Genomic DNA, 12,260 nt, shown 5'->3' on the forward strand with positions numbered 1-12,260 from the left:
GGTATCTGTGGCACATGCCTCCCCACACAGCAGCCATGGGCATGGCCCTGAGATGGTACCACACAGACAGATGTCCAGGGGTTCTCGTGGGAGCATCCGTGGGCGTACTGCCCCTGTCAGACATGCCCACAGAGGTCTTACAACCTCAGCTATGTTTCGGGCTGTCATGCAGGCACAGTCACGTATGGAACGGTACACCAGACAGGGTCTGAGGGAGCTGACAGCATGTCGCACAGCCATGACTGACAGTATGCGTGACATTGCGGCTGCCATCCATAATTTCACCGATGTCATAGACAGACGTTGTGGGGACATATTAGACCGGTTCCACAACTACATGTCCATGAGCCAGGGTGATGGTGGACGGTTGAGGCATCGACGTGGGCATATGCCAGCAACAGCAGCAGCTGGCAGTCATCGCGGACAACAACAGGGCCGCGGCCGCCCACATAGTGCCAGCAGCAGCCCCAGCAATGCTGGGTCTGTGCTGTCATCAGACCGCCCCAGGAGACCATGTGCACGTGGCTCTGGCCAGGCCCGACAGGGATCTGTGTCCAGTCAATGAACACCTGCTTCTGATGACAGTACCCAGTCTGGGTTGGTACCGGATACGGTCCGTAGCACCCCTGCAAGGCACAGGTACCATGTCCGTGGCCAGAGACACTGATCTGTATGACCTGGCAGGTACAGTCTGTGGCTGTCCACAAACACCAGTATATGGCAGCCATGAGGTGGAACTGTGTGCATCCATACACACATGCGAATTGACAACACCTAGGGCTACCGCATACACGCACACACTGCATCAACATTGCCCCACCTTGTACTGCTGTCCCTCACCAACACACATACACATACATGTCAATCGGTGGTATCGGTGGCTGACTCAGGCATACCAAGTTCACACCCTGTGCATATGATGAGACTGTGCCACCTCCTGCAATCTGTAACATCAGTGCAGGTACAGGTTAACATGTTGCTGATGCACAGGGTGACTACATAGACGTGTAGTAATAGTATCATGTTGTTAACAGTACTGTGTGCTGAAATAATTGTGGGTATATCACAGCATGCCTGATGCAGTAAGGGTATGATTGTCATGTACTGTTGTCTACACCCATGGTAAGTACCATAGTGTATCATCTGCACATGTTGGCATACTGGTGGTAAGGATGTCAACAGAAGGCTACATACATAGGTAGCACAGGGATAAGGTAATGAAAGTATTAATACGCAATGATGGACATGTAAACTGCAAGTGGCATGTTGCCCACACTGGACTCTGCAATGCGGATGTTTGAGGATGTTGATATGTGTGCAGTACTACATGACTGGTACAGGACACACAGGAGCACCCTAGCACTGCAAGCTCACATCTCATACCATGCTAGACAGCCCCAACACACAAAACTAACTGTCACAGGAGGGAGAGTCCCCATACATGTCAGGGATACTGTGGTGGCAGGCCAGGTAGCATACATCCTACTAAGTATGGAACCACTGAGTGAAGGCTCAGTGTCTGTTATTTGACATGTGTATTACTGCAGGTATGAGCACATGGGTTTCCATCCAGTTATTGTACATCCTGACAGTACATGGTCTGTACACTTGTGTGCACTGAGACTGGACCCTAGCCATCTGACCTGTGTATTTCCATGTACATGTGCATAGTGCCTGCATATTTGCAGTGTTACCTACTGGAAGTGGTACAGCTTGTTTGTTGTACAATGGACTACATGCAGCCCTGCTTACTGTAGCTTTGTTTGCATGCATGTTTGCTTGCAATTACCCTGGAATACTGATCCCACCTGCAATGCATAGTTACAGAGCTTCTGTGGACTCCTAGTGACATCTGCATAGCTTACTATATGTATGTCCATGTCTCACTTGACAGAATGTCACTGTTTGTCCTGTTCACATGTATGTTGCCTGTGACACATTGCATATGACTTACCTGGCATTTGTCCACGTGAGCAGTCATATATGCTACTGCTAACTAATCACAGGCACTACACCCTCACATATTCATCTTCTGTTGAACCACCTGCTTCACTAGGGATGGCTTGCACCTGTCACCCCTGGGCTTTTGGATATTGGCAAAGGCTCTTGCTACCCCCATAGTGCCTTTGTTAGGCAAGGCTCAAATGACAAACCCACCTTCATAGGTATCACAAGGGATTAGAAACTAAGAGTAATGCTACCCAATGCCAGAAGTCTAAACCTCAAGATGCATGCACTCAAAACTCTCCTTAGCATGGAGAACATCGATATCTGTGCAGTAACAGATGCCTGGTTCAGGGCTACTGAGAGCACCCCAGCACTACCAGGTTATACCTCATACCATGCTTTTCAGCCCCAAAACTTGGAACGAACCACAAAAGGAGGGGGAGTATTGATATTCATCAAAGATACCCACACCTCCAGGTTGGTGGCAAAGCACCAAGCATCAGAGACTATCCATGTGCAACTAACAATGGGTGAAACTGCCTTCCAGGTTATAGCCTGCTACAGACCACCCTCCCAAACCCAAGAACTGCACTCGGCCTTCCTGAGAACAGTGGAAAATATGAAGGTCTCTCCAAACACCATTATATTGGGTGACGTCAACTACCCAAACATAGACTGGGAGCATGACTCTAGCTCCAACACCCTAGGCCAAAGATTCCTAGAATATATGAGCTCAAATGCTATGGAACAACTTGTTACCACTCCCACAAGAAGGGAAACATACTGGACCTGATCATCACCAACATGGGGACTCTATGCTCCAGACCAGAAGTGTATCCCTCACTGGTAAGATCAGACCATAAACTAATCTCACTGGATATTCACATCCCGACCCCACCCCTGCCCAGAACACCACAGTGAACAACTTCTCTAAAGCAAATTCACACTCCTCAAAACTGAGGTGGAAACCTTCAAAGCCCCGGGCCTGTGGAAACTACAGACCAGACCGCAGATTCCTCTATAAACGCATTCTATGGACACCTTCAGGAATGCATGGATCATGTGATCCCGAATAAAACCAAGACCCAATCCTCCAAAGGCAGACGTCCTGTCTGGTGGACCCCAGCCATAAACAAACTACACAATAGAAGGAGGAAGCTACTAAATGATACAGCAAAATCCCAAAAGGGAAGGCATCACTGATCAGTATTAGCAAATAACTACAGGCACTCATAGGATTGTCTAAGGCCAGCTTCGAGAGAAATTGCACAGGACACTAAGGATAATCACAAGGCTTTCTTTAGTTATGTTAGGAACCTGGGTGGTAATTCCCAGATATGCTCAGAGGTAGTCCAAAATGTCAATAGAAACACCAAACCCACAGACATTGCCAACATTCTAGCTGACAGGTTCAGCGCAAACTTCTCCCCCCCCTCCACACCGAAGGGCAAATATGTATCCCAGCAGAGTGCTGCCCCTGACATCTCAGATGCTCAGGTAAGAGCCGCCCTCCAAAGCAATACACACTGCATCAATGGGACCAGACAGTGTCCCGGCTGTGTCCTACATGAACTCCAAGAAGAGCTACAACCAAACATAAAACTACTGTTCAATCCCAGCCTTACTACAGGATATGTGGCCAAAGAGTGGCGTACAGCAACAGTGGTCCCTCTACAGAAAGGTGGTGCCTCAACGGATCCTGGACACTATCGCCCCATAAGCCACACTAGCTCGGTCTGCAGAGCTATGGAAAGGATCATCATGGACCTCATAAATAAAGATATTGGGGACCTACAGACACTGGATCATACCCAGTTTGGCTTTGTTAAGGGCAGATCCTGCCTCTCAAACCTGGTTGATTTCTTTGAAACAGTCACCAAGGCCATTGACGAGGGAAGGTGGTCCACACAGCCTACCTGGACCTCGCAAAAGCCTTCGATACAATACCCCACTCGGGCAGTCTAGAGAAGCTCACCAGCTTAAATATAAGCCCCTATGTCACTAGATGGATTGCACACTGGCTCAAGGACAGAACCCACATGGTTAGAATTGCTGGAGCCATGCCAGACTCCAAACCAGTTACAAGTGGTGTCCCACAAGGCTCAGTCCTGGGACCTCTCTTGTTTGGTATATATTTATCGGAGGTACAGGCCAACACGGAAGGACTGTGGCTGACCAAATATGCAGATGACTGCAAACTGGCCGCCATAATCGACTCTCCAGCCGACACAAGCATCCTCCAAAAGGGCCTCATAGAAACAGACAACTTGTGCCAGAGCCATGGCCTCAAGCTGAATGCAAAAAAAGTGTATAGTCATCCCCTTTGGCAAAAACAAAGTGCCCACAAAGTACCACATAGGTGGTAATCCATTAAGTACAGAAGAAGTAATTAGGGACCTGGGGACCCAAGTTGATAGCAATCTCTCATTTGACAACCACGTGGCCAAAGTGGTTAGAAAGACATTTTATATAGCCCACCCCATCATGAAGGGATTCACATCTAGATCAGGGAGGACATCGTGCCTCTTTACTCATCCCTCATCAGGCCCATAATTGAGTACAATGCCCCTGTTGGGATGTACCTTACCAGACACCTGCAGCAACTGGAAAGACCCCAAAAGTACCTCACCAAGAGGATCAAAGGGCTCAAACAGATGCCATATGCTGACCGGTTAAAGAAACCCCAGCTCTACTCAGTGGCATACCGCCTGTTCAGAGGCGATCTGTGCCTGATGTATAAAGCCATGTCAAACCCGGAATTAATGGGCATGCTGCACCTGAGAATATCCAAATCCCATCGAGCTACACGCTTGAGAGACTTGAACCTCAGCACTGAAATAAATAGGACATGCTGGAGGGACAGATTCATAACCCAGAGGCTCACTTCACTCTGGAATAAAATCCCAGTCCAGGTTAGGCAGAGTCGTCATTGACTCTCTTCAAGAGGAATCTTGATGAGTGGATGGGACATTGTAGGTTTACCCGGTATCACTTCTGTGTCACTGTTAGACAGAGGCACAGTATACTAACCTCGAAAAAGGGCATGGCAAGATATATTTACAATGGATGGCGACAGCCAAACACATTCTGGCTAGGTTTATAAATGCCCTAGGGCAGATAGCCTAGTATGAACCTATGAACCTATGACCCTATGTACCTTGTTCCCCATTGGCCCTATGTGCTGTTAATCACCATGGCAATCACAATACTATGGTAGCATGTGCAAAGGTCAGTTGTCAGTCACCTCTATGGTACAGTTGTGGAATATGTGGGTCATGTGGCAATGTCACAGCTGCCACATGTACACAGTCAACCCTCTCCCCTACACATGGACGTACAACACATGTATGAGATGGAACCACATAGCCAAACTGGGGACTAAGCACTCTGAACCCAGTACTGGCATAACCTGTCAGGTGGCATGAAATACTACAGTGACTACAATACCAGTCTGATGTAGACCTACACTGACAGCAATACAAGCACGTGAACACACTGGGCCATTCGTGGAGCCTAAGAATAGCATCCTGCCTGAGCGGCAGACACCTCTGCAGCTGGCACACAGGCATACGTTATGCCAGAACACATCACGCATAACACATAGCACACAAATCCTGTGTGCCAAACAGTCACAGCCTGTACGGCTAGACAACACACCTGCCACAGTTGTGTTAGGTACCTTTATTGTCCAGTACAGTGAGGTCACGCTCACCAGGCTGGACAAGGTGAAGGTCACAGTGATATGCCCGTGGGGCACTATGGTCCACCACATAACACAAGCATACAGGTCAGTCAGAGGCATGGACACATATGACTCAGTCATTGTCCATGCCACATACCTTCTCCTGCTGTACTTATAGGGTGCTGACATCATCAGTGTTTAGAAAGGGGAATGTGCATCCTGTAGTGTGTTCTCCTAGTTGCCAAAAGGGACATTTCCCTCACACAGAATTGCACACACACTAACCCACTGCATCCAAAAACACACTCTTGCCATTTGCAGGATTCAAACCCCTACCTAACTATGTTATGACACTCAAGACGGACGCATTAGCAGAGTGCGCTATTCGCATTACTGGGAGGTTTTCCTTCTCCTGCTGTACTTATAGGGTGCTGACATCATCAGTGTTTAGAAAGGGGAATGTGCATCCTGTAGTGTGTTCTCCTAGTTGCCAAAAGGGACATTTTTTTCACACAGAATTGCACACACACTGACCCCCCTCCACACATTCTGAGCATTTGCAGGATTCAAACCCCTACCTAACTATGTTATGACACTCGAGACGGATGCATTAGCAGAGCGCGCTATTTGCATTACTGGGAGGTTTCCCTTCTCCTGCTGTACTTATAGGGTGCTGACATCATCAGTGTTTAGAAAGGGGAATGTGCATCCTGTAGTGTGTTCTCCTAGTTGCCAAAAGGGACATTTCTCACATACTGAGCATTTGCAGGATTCAAACCCCTACCTAAGTATGTTATGACACTCGAGATGGATACATTAGCAGAGTGCTCTATTCGCATTACTGGGAGGTTTCCCTTCTCCTGCTGTACTTATAGGGTGCTGACATCATCAGTGTTTAGAAAGGGGAATGTGCATCCTGTAGTGTGTTTTCCCAGTTGCCAAAAGGGACATTTCCCTCACACAGACTTGCACACACACCAACCCCACTCACACACACCCACACACTGAGCATTTGCAGGATTCAAACCCCTACCTAACTATGTTATGACACTCGAGACAGACGCATTAGCAGAGCGCACTATCCGGATTACTGGGCATCTGTTCTGCACCTGCAGTATTTATAGGGTGCTGACATCATTATTTCTACAGAGGTATGTACATCTAGTACTACCTGTCAGGTGGGGGATAGCATATATATGCATTTGCAGCCACCTACGTCAGGGTCAGATATGCACATGGCACTGGCAGGTTATGTTTTATACCATGCTTCGTGACCACAGGACCTGTAACACACAACACAACCAGTCCTGACCACCCCTCCCACATCCAGGACACACACTTTGCTTCCCTGGGCACAGTGCCAAGATATGCAGGTGTTCACATACACCATTCCAGTTGTTAACGTCAGGTACAGGCATATTGTGTGTGGGAACTACTCAGGCCTCTACAACATTACCCTACAGCCACTACAATTTGTGAGTCCATGTGCTATGGCAGAACCACTCACCACAGCCACAAGGGGGAATACATATTGCACCTGACCATCTACAACATGGGTACTCACTGTTCCACACCAGAGGTAGACCACCATTGTTGATATCTGACCATACCCACCTTTCCCTGGCCATCCATATCCCATCCCCACCCCCAGGCAAGGTTGTCACTGCAAACAAACTGTATTTATCAAAAGCAGACTTTACACTTGTGAAGACTGGGATGGAAGACTTCAAAGGACCCATGCTGGGGAGTATACAGGCCACTCTGCATAATCCTTGACAATTGCATTCTATGAGCATGTGGAAGGTTTGCATTGATCATGCTATCCCAAATATACCCATGACTGCTCCACAACAGGACACCTGTCAGATGTACACCAGCCATATATGAGCTGTCCAACAGAGTGAGCTAATACATTGCAGAGCAGTAGCCCACAGAGGGAGGACATCTCTGAACAGTACCGCATGACACTTCAATCCCTCATAATCATCAGGACACAGTGTTGACAGTGAAATTGTCCAGACAATGCAGATAAGGCTCCCCTCAGTCTGTTATTGATGCCCACTTACTGTTAGAGGTCCTCAGCAACCCTCTTCCAGCACACACCAACAACATGGCTGTGGCTTAGCAAATTCAAACCCTGGGATCTCCACTGTGTCCCTGCTTGACAGAGGCACAGCACACTAGCCTCACACGGTGCCTTATGTGACCTACTTTACAGTGGCACAGTAGACTACTGTACTGGGGAGGCAGACGCCAAGCACACTCTGGCTAAGCTGTCATTCCCTAGGGCAAACAGCCTAGTGTTGACCTCTACACCCATATGTTTAATTGTCAAATGCACATTATTTGTTGCTGATAGACTGTTTGCAGGTCTTTATTGCCATAGCATTCCCTGTTTGTATGAACAACTTGTGTATCTGTGGAAGATGTTTGCATATGGGAGGGATCCACTATATCATGTATGTCTCTGTAGTCATTTAACTGTGTGCACTGGGCAGATTGCTGTAATGTGGTTGGTTCCTGGAATAACACGTACAAATACCAGATATGTGTGGCCAACTGCTAAACTGAGATTTGGCCTAAGTGTGTGAGCATGCCCAGTTCAGCCTTCCCATGGCATGTTGTCTGACATATGTCTCATTTATCAAAGTGTGTGAGCATGCCCAGTGTGAGCTTTCCATATGTTGAACTCTGCAGCCCACCACATTTGTGGATGAGTGTGAACTTCAACAAATATCTTCCGTTTATGGTTGTGTGTTGTGTGTCATGTTGTGTAGTTACTGTCCGACTGCTTTGTGTGTGAACACAACAGGGATTATACTGTGCCTGCAGGGTTTGCATGGGATACTTTGCATACAGTTGTCAACATCCTTTCATACTGACCTAACACTGTAGTACCGTATAGTGTACTGGTTCAGTACTTTGACTGTGGTGGACAGTATCCTGGGCTTTAGTCCTATCACTGCTTTACATTTCCATAGTGAGCACAACAGCCTGGTTAGGGGCCAGTTGTGCACATCTGACCATGTTGCATTATGTTCAGATATGAACTACTTAAACCAGGCTTGTCCAACATTGGTAGTGTATTCCACAACATAGGTGTACATTTGCAAACACTAGCGATGTGCCCTAGGCCATTTCTAATGCTAGTCGGAGAGTGTGTTTGTCCTTCAACACACATTGTAAGTGGAGTTTGCCATGACATATGTCATGGTTAGTATACTGTGCCTCTGTCTACCTGTGACATAACAGTGATACCCAGGGTAAACCTACCATCTCCCATCCACTCATCAAGATTCCTCTTGAGGAGAATCGATGAGTGACTCTATGGATAGCCTGTACTGGGAGTTTACTCATGAGTGGGGTGGCTTCTGTGTTATGGATCATGCAGTACAGCTTGTCCTATGTATGTCAGTGCTGGGGTTCAGGTCTCTCATGTGCATAGCTCACTGCCATTCAGATTGTACAAGGTGCAGCATGTTTATTGATTCCAGCTTGGACATGGCTTTATACATCAGGCACAGCTTGCCTCTGGGTGGGCAGTATGGCAGTGTGTGTAGCTGCAGTTTGTTTAATCAGGCAACACATGGCATCTGTGCAAGCTCTTTGATACTCCTGGTGAGGTACTGTTGGGGACTTTACAGTTGATGGAGGTGTCTGCTGAGGTACATCCCACAGGGGCTATTGTAGTCAATTGTAACGCTGATGAAGGATGACTGCAGAGCCACAATGACCCTCCCTTATCTAGATCTGACAACCTTCATGATTAGGTGGGTATATGGTATGTTTCTGTAAACACTACAGCCACATGTTTGTCCAATGCAGGATATCTATCACCTTGTGTCCCCAGGTCTCTCATTACATGTTAAGTATGTAATGGGTTAACACCTATGTGGTAATTGGTGGGCACTTACTGTATATCCATGGGGTTGACTATACACTTTTCTGCAATTAGCTTGCTGACATGACTATGGCACCAGTTGTCTGTTTCTATGTGGCCCTTTTGTGGGATGCTTGTGTCAGCTGGAGGGTCAGATATGGTGGGCAGTTTGTAGTCCTCTGCAAACATGTTCAGACACAGTCCTTCCATGTTGGCCTGTACCTATGGGACATATATACCAAACGAGGGAGGTCCCAGGACCAAGCCTTGTGGGATGCCAGTTATATCTGGTTTGTAGTCTGACATGGCTGCAGCATGTCTGACCATGTCAGTTCTGTCCTTGGTCTGGTTTGCAACCCCTCTACTGACATAGGGGTTTATATTTAAGCTGGTGAGCATATCTATAATGAACATGTAGGGTATTGTATAGAAGCCTTTGCAAGGTCCAGCTACGCTGTGTGGACCACATTGCCCTCATCAATGACCTTAATGACTGTTTCAAATGAGTCAAACATGTTTAGGGGCAGGATCTGCACTTAAGAAAGCCACACTGGGTAGGGTCCAGTGTCAGTAGGTCCCCAATATCTTTATGTCTGCGGTACATGCTGATCCTTTCCATAGCTGTGCAGACCGAGCTTCTCAGGATTCTGGGGTGGTAGTTTTCAGTATCCATTCAGGCAACACCTTTGTTGAGAATGACCACTGTTGTTGTACACTGCTCTTTGGGTACATATCCTGTGGTAAGGCTGACATTGAGCAGTAGTGTGATTTGGCATTCCATTCTTCTTGGAGTCCATGTTGGACTCAGCCCAGGACACCATCTCATACCATTGCTGCTGTGTGTTTTGCTTTGTAGATGCTGGCTGTTACCTCAGCATCTGCAATGTCAGGGGCCAGCAGTCTGCTGGGATAGATATTTTGCATTCTGGGGGTTTGCACTGCACCTGTCAGGATGTATGTTGGCAATATGTGTGTGTGTTTGGTATGTTGTTTGTAATATTTGTGTGATTCAGAGCATATCTGTGAATTCCCAACATGGTTCCTACCATCAGTTGTGGAAGCCTTGGGATTATCCTTAGTGTCCTGTACAATTTGTATCTTCATAGGTTCATAGGTTCATACTAGGCTATCCACCCTAGGGCATTTGTAAGCCTAGCCAGAGTGTGTGTGGCTTTCGCCACCCCTTGCTATGTGAATATTATGGCCATTTATGATTTGCTTTGCTGTGCCTCTGTCTGGACGTGACACAGTGAAGACACCAGTGTAAATCTACGATCATCCATCCACTTGGCAAGATTCCTGTTGAAGAGTGTCAGTGAGGGGCTCTGCCTAACATGGAGTGGGATTCTGTTCCAGGGTGTGGGGAGCCTCTGGGTTATGTATCTGTCCCTCCAGCACATCCTATTTCATTATGTGTTGAGGTTGACATCTCTCACTCTCACAGCTCCGATGGCTTTGAGTTTTCTGGGGTGGAGCATGTCCATTACTCCTGTGTTGGACATGGCCTTGTACAACAGACATACAATGCCTCTGTGTAGGCAGTATGTGACTGCATTCAGCTGGGGTGTCTACAGCCAGGCAGCATATGACATATATTTGAGACCCTTTATCCTCTTGGTGAGGTACCTTTGAGGTCTTTCTAACTGCTGCAGGTGTCAGGTAAGGTACATCCCAAATGAGGCATTGTACTAGATTATGGGTCTGATAAGAGAACAGTATAGGGGCACAATGACCTCTGTTGATGTAGATGTGAATCCTTTCATGATACGGTGTCCAATATAGACAGTCTTCCTAGCCACATTGGCAATGTGAGTGTCACATAACAGGTTACTGTCCACTTGTGTCCCTAGGTCCCTGATTACTCCTTCCATACATAATGGTTTACCACCTATGTGGTAATTTGTGAGTACCTTGTTTGGTATTTGGTGGGACATTCATACTGTCCAGTGTCTTCAGGATGGCTGGGTGGGGTTCCTGTGTGTGAGAGTGTGGTCTGTAGCATGCTACAGACTGTACAGCAGTCTTGCCTATGGTTAGTTGCACATGGGTGGACTCCAATGCCTTGTGCATTGTCAGTTACCTGGACGTATGGGTGTCTGTGCTGAATATGGATACTCACCCTCCTTTTATGTTTTGTTCCAGGTTTTGGGGCCATAACGCATGATATGTGGTATAACCTGGTAGTGCTGGTGTGCTGTCAGGAGGCTTGCAGCAGGTTTCTGTCACTGCACAGACATCGATGTTCTCCATACTGGGGATGGCCTTGGAGCATGCATATTGAGGTTTACACATCTGGCATTGGTCAGCATTACCCTTATGTTTCTTTCCACTTATGTTTTGTAGGGTGGTGGGTTAGTCTTTTCAGCCTTGCCTATGAAAGGCTCTATGGAGGTGGCAAAAGCCTTATCCAATATCCAGACGCCCAGGGGTAACAGGTGCAAGCCATCCCTGGAACAGCTGCGTGGCTTGTCAAGCATGACATCCCAAGCAGACAGACATTGGATCCCCTTGGAATGACACCAGTAATTGTGCCACTTGTTATAACTGATCATTCCGTGTTTGTACTGTGGCATCATTCTTGGTGAGGGTAGGATGCTGCAAACGGTCAGTGTCATACCGGCCTGGACTACATAATCGGAGAGCTCATCTATGTCTCTTTTCATGTAGTCCAGGAGGTACATCTCAGGTCATTCACACCAGCATGGACTATGACTGCATCATATTTCTACTTGCTTTGGGGTGACCTGCATA

Source organism: Protopterus annectens, chromosome 8.part1 (assembly GCF_019279795.1).
Source record: "Protopterus annectens isolate FY-2018-M chromosome 8.part1, PAN1.0, whole genome shotgun sequence".
Classification (NCBI taxonomy): domain Eukaryota; kingdom Metazoa; phylum Chordata; order Ceratodontiformes; family Protopteridae; genus Protopterus; species Protopterus annectens.